Raw genomic sequence first — 5,871 nt, 5'->3', positions numbered from 1 at the left:
GATGTGTAGCCTTCCCCACCATCAACATCTCCCATTTATTATAGTTGATAAACCTGATAATCTCATGATCCACTAAATTCCATAGTCTCTTTCCATTAGGGTTCACTCTTGGTGGTGGACATTTTGTGGGTTTGGACAAGTGTTCAGTGACATGGTTACCATTATAGCATCATACATACCTTATGTGGGGCAGTTTCACTGTCTCCTGGGTACCAGCCATCACCCTTCCCATCCTCAACCCCTGTCAACACAGGATCTGCTCCCCCTTCCCACTGGTGTGCCTCTTCCAGAATGTCGAATCGTTGGAGCTACACGGTATACAGCCCTTACAGACTGGCCCCTTTCCCTTAGTGGTGTGCATTCCCGACTCCCTCTTCACGTCTGTCGCATATGTAGGGAGATGGCTAGATGGTTAAAGTGCTTGCCTCACAAGAGTGAGGACAAAGGTTTAGATCCCAGAGCTCACACAAATGCTGGGTGGGTGTGGTAGTCTGCCTGTAACTCCAGCCTTACAAGGCGGAGATGGGATCCCCAAAGCTAGCTGGCTAATGAGACCAGCAGTGTCAGCAAGATCTGGGTTGGCCTGAGAGACCCTGCCTCAATGACTAAGGTGGAAGAGCAGCCAAGAATGATTCCTGATGTGAACCTTAGCCCTCCACATGCATGCACACACGTGCAAAGCATGTACACAGGTATAGCACATGGGGGGGGGGGGTTGTCCTTTATCGCTTTTCATGTCTTAATAGCTCATTTCCTTCAGCACTATATAACATCCCATTGTCTTAATGACCACAGTTGTCCCACTCGCCTGTTAAGGGACATCTTTTTTTGCTTCTAATTTTGCATAATTATAAATAAAATGTCTGAGAGCACCCGTATTCAGGTATTCATAAACATAAGTTCTAAACTTCTTTGGATACATATTAAGAAGTGAGATCGCTGGACCAAAGGACAAGAATAAACCCAGTGTTAAAAGGATTTCCCAAACTGTCTTCTAGAGTGGCTGAATCATTTTGCATTCCTACCAGCAAAAGCCGGTCCCACCACTCTCTCTGTACCCACCAGCACTCTGGTGCTGTCACTGTTCTGCATTGGGTGGTTCTGATGGCTGTGTAGTGAAGTCCATTAGGTAGGTATGCTAAAGGTGGTCATTTTTCCCTTGCAGAGAACAGCCTTTAATGGTTGTGCCATCTCTCTAGCCCTCCTTGTTTTCTTTTGTACTTCAAGAACTGGAGGATATTATTTGAGCATCATTCTGTTATTATTTATATTACTTTTACTTAAAAAAAATATTGTTTTATGTGTACAGGTGTTTTGCCTGCATGTATGTTGTGTACCACATGCATGCCTGGTGCCCACGGAGACCAGAAGAGTGCATCAGATGCCCTGAGACTGGAGTTATAGATGGTTGTGAGGCACCATGTAGGTTATAGGAATCAAAACCCAGGTCCTCTGGAAGAGCAGCCAATGCCCTTTACCATCTCTTCAGCATAACCAGAAAGCCGGGCGGTGATGGCACACACCTTTAATCCCAGCACTCGGGAGGCAGAGGCAACCGGATCTCTGTGAGTTCGAGGCCAGCCTGGTCTCCAAAGCGAGTTCCAGGAAAGGTGTAAAGCTACACAGAGAAACCCTGTCTCAAAAACAAACAAAAACAAAACAAAAAAGACTACGTGATTGTGGTACCAGGAGGTGCCACGCAAGTTTTCAAGGAAGGGAAGCAACGTACCCAGCTAGGATGCCTATGTACTAAAACAATGAGACCACCATGGCACAAAAGCCCTAAGGGTGTAATAGAGATACACATACCTTGACAATAATGAACATCTCTCTAATTGAACTTGAAATCCACTCAACAAGAGGGAAATCATGCCTAGTACTGGAAACCTAGCCAGCCACCCGGGGCTGGTGAAGTCATGGATCTTGAAGAAGAACCTCCAACTGTCACTTACTAAACCAGCCTAATTCCTACTGACATTCTAAATATTTATCCCTCTACCCACATGTAAATATAGTTCTCACCCCCATCAAAGAAACATCTCTTTGCAACAGACAGAGACCATTACAGAAAACCAGAACTAATTAAAATGCAAAGAACAAGTTACCATAGGGTGCCCAGCCCCAACTGATACATCTATAGGACAGATGCACCAAAGGTCAGGGGTCACAGAGGAAGAGGGAGAGGAAGGATTGTAAGAGTCAGAAAAACAGGAAGTTTACTGTGAGAGTTCTCCCAGAAATGTCAGAGACGTTACATGTATGAAGTTTGATCAACACGACTGATTGAACAGGACTGAACAAGGATTATGCCTATAGACATGCTAATATGGAAGAGGGACGTCTGTCGGGCCTCAACCATAGGCAGAGAACTGAAGGCGATAAGGAATGTTAAGAGCAATAGATGGAAGTCTTCTCCAGATAATAGCTGCCCCTCCCACTGGTTATCCATAACAAGTGGCGGGCCCTAAAAATCACATCCATATAAGTAACAGCATATGGACTGAGAAAGTCATATTTATATATTTAGGAATATATATATTATGTGTAAACAGTTTATATAATGGAGGCCATGAATTTGAGAGAGAGCAAGGGCAGTGGGGAGTACATGGGGAGGGTTGGAGGGAGGAAAGAGAAGGGAGAAACAATAAAATTATATTTAACTGTAAAAAAAGAATCTGTGGTTTTCATGGCTTCATTGCCACTCTTTTATAGATGGAAACTCAGAGATGATGAGTTTGACCAGGACACTTGGCTAGTAGACCCAGTGTGAGTTTAGTTAGCACCCCACCATCCATCTCTGAAATAGACCAGCTTTATGCCTTCACACTGGAATGGACTTCACCTCTTAATATAGGGAAAGGGCTATCTTGCCCAGAATCTAGAAGAATCTATAAGCAGAATGAATTGTTTCAGAGAATTTAAACATGTGGTGAGGTAGCCAAGAACTCATGGATTCAAACGACTTTCATTCCCTCTCATTTGTAAGATGCCACCAGCCTAAAAGTATAGTGGAAGAAGTAGACAGATGTGGGGTCAGAAATCACTTCCCTGTGTATCACTGCTCCATTCATAGGCATCTCACGTGAACTGTTCTAATCCAATCTGTAACAGTGGAGTAGGGTCCTTTTCAGTTTATTGTGGGAACATGAACGGGATAAATGGTGACACATAGTAGACACCAGATATTACCAAGTCAGTGTTCCCTTTCAATAGTCCTGCTCCTTTTCAACTCCTTTAGGCTGAAAGCATGCTTACTGTAGCAATGTTAATAAGTGGGGCTTGTTAAGGGATGGGGCCTAGTGAAAAGTGACTACCCCATGGAGCACTGTTCTCAGAACACTCGTGATTCAGTTAGTTCTAGTGAGAGCAGGTTGTTATAAAGAGACACTGTACCACATACTATGGTACAGCCACAAAGCTCTCACTAGAGGTCAACTGAGGGACGGCCACCCAATCTTGCATAGTCAGCATCTAAAACTGTGAGCTACATCAACTTCCTCTCCTTATATATATGATCCAGCATCAGGCATTCTATTATGGCAACATACAATGGACTAGTATGATTTGGGGGAAACTTTTCTTTTGCACCTGATCTATGCAAACCATCCTAAATGTGAGCAGCACCGTTCCACCAGACTGGGTCCACCGACTAAATAAAATGGAGAAAGCGAAATGAGCACCACCGTTCGCTGCTCTCTGCTTCCTGACTGGGGACTGTGACCCCCTGCTTCAAGCCTCCTGCTTCCAGGCCTTCCCCAGCAGGGACAGATGTCCAGAAGAGTGAGCAAAGAGGCCAAGTCCTTCCTAGTCCGTGCTAAGCACTGACACCTGCACATCATTTCCTGGGTCTGTCCGTTTCTCTGCAGTCTTCCATGAAGACCTGGAAAGACGCCTATTCAAAGAACTCTCCAGGAGACCTGTCTCTTCCACCCCAGCCTCCAAACCTACTGATGTGGATGTTTACAGGGGTCTCAGTGATGGGTCGGCTACTTGGCCACCTGCTAACTCCAGGATAGCAACAAGGCTTCTGACAAACAATATATAAACTACTTCTTCCCTCTTGCCACCAGAAAATGAAGTCCTCCAAAGGGAGGGGACGGCCCAGACGGAAAACCCAGAGCAAGCTGATTAGTCAGACTAGCCATATCAGTGAGCTCTGGGTTTGATTGAGAGAGCCTGTCTCAAAGAATTTGATGGAAGACAAATTGGTGAGATCAACCTCTCAGGCTTCCACCTGCACACAATCTCAAATGTAGGTGTGTATGTGTGTGTGTGTGTGTGTGTGTGTGTGTGTGTGTGTGTCTACATACATTCAGACATACATTCACACACACACACACACACACACACACACACACACACACACACACACCAAAAAAGAAAGCAGACTTCTCGAGATGACAGTTTCCTCGTTTCTCCTCTACTCTTTGCTGACCTCGCAGCCTGTGGTGCCCCTAAAAGATGTGTACTGAGAAGACAACACAGCTGTAGTTCCTGCTTGGTGCCACAGTGAATGGCTCTTCTGTCCACACTGCTCATGTGGCCCTGCGCCAATTACTACCTGCTCTTCTTAAAGAAAGCATCGCACTGGTCTGGCGAGGCTGTTGTTAGGGGATGGAAAGAACCTCAACTCCACCGACCCTGCACCCAAGGGACCAGTAAATGGTAACTATTACCACCATACCCAGTCTCTTTAATCCACGTAGCCTGGGGCCCGAGTCACAGGTAAGGCAGGAGTCTGACCTGTCCCAGCTTCACCAATGTGTAAACACAAGTGGCAAAAAAGCAAACGGCCTTTTGCCCAGCACTCCTGCAAATCACTGCTGAGATCCGATAGAGAAGCTGCTCTCTCTCTACCTGTGGGTTGGGACCCTTCTGGGGGCTGAATGACGCTTTCATGGGGGTCTCAGATCAGATATCCTTCATGTCAGGTATTTACATTATAGTTCATAACAGGAGTGAAACTACAGTTATGAAGTAGCAATGAGATAATTCTATGGTTGGAGGGTCACCACAACATGAGGAAAATGTAATAAAGGGTCACAGTATTAGGGAGGTTGAGAACCACTGGTCTAGAGTGATGAATCCCATCCTGGGAGATGCTCACTGGAAATTTATGATATCTTTGTATTAGCTACCACACAAACAAAACAGGGCTTACTACAGAAGCAAAGCTCCCCCCTCCACTTTTAAAGTATTGCTAAACTTTCACCAATCTATAAATAAATCAGTAAGTTATAGGGTATCTAAGAGGACTATTCACTTCCTTGACTCACACAGGGCATAGGCACCCCTTAGGAGAGCAGTATCAGGCTATATAACAAATGTATGCATTCCGTGTCCAAGCACGGAAAAGTCCAGTGGTGAAAAGTTGGTGTGTCTAATTTAGGTTTATCTATAACTTGAATATGGAGCTACCATTAAAAATAGCTAAATGTGGGGCTGGAGAGATGGCTCATTGGGTAAAAGCACTTGCCAAGCCAGCCTGATGACCTGAGGTTAGTCTCTGAAACTCGTGTAAAATGCCCAGTGTGGTGGCATTGCTCTGTAGTCTCAGCATCTCTACAGCACACAGGAGGCTGAGATGGGAGAACTGCCCAGAAACCTGAGGGTCAGCTGACATGGAGTGTGAGAGAAGAGAGACCCTGCCTCAAAACAAGGTGACTCCAGAAGGTTTTCCCCTGACTTTCACATGGCACACACACACACACACACACACACACACACACACACACACACACACGGGAGAACACTCAGCTGCTTGGTATGCCATCTTCAGCTTTGTGTCAGCTCCCTGGAATGCTTCCTTTGAGTCACGTAACTTTGGTATGACAGGAGACTCTCAGCCTTACTCCTCTAGAACACTGTGCT

The sequence above is a fragment of the Onychomys torridus genome, chromosome 13, assembly GCF_903995425.1.
Source record: "Onychomys torridus chromosome 13, mOncTor1.1, whole genome shotgun sequence".
Taxonomy (NCBI): domain Eukaryota; kingdom Metazoa; phylum Chordata; class Mammalia; order Rodentia; family Cricetidae; genus Onychomys; species Onychomys torridus.
The sequence above is the reverse complement of the archived record's forward strand: the minus strand, read 5'-3'. Positions refer to the sequence as shown.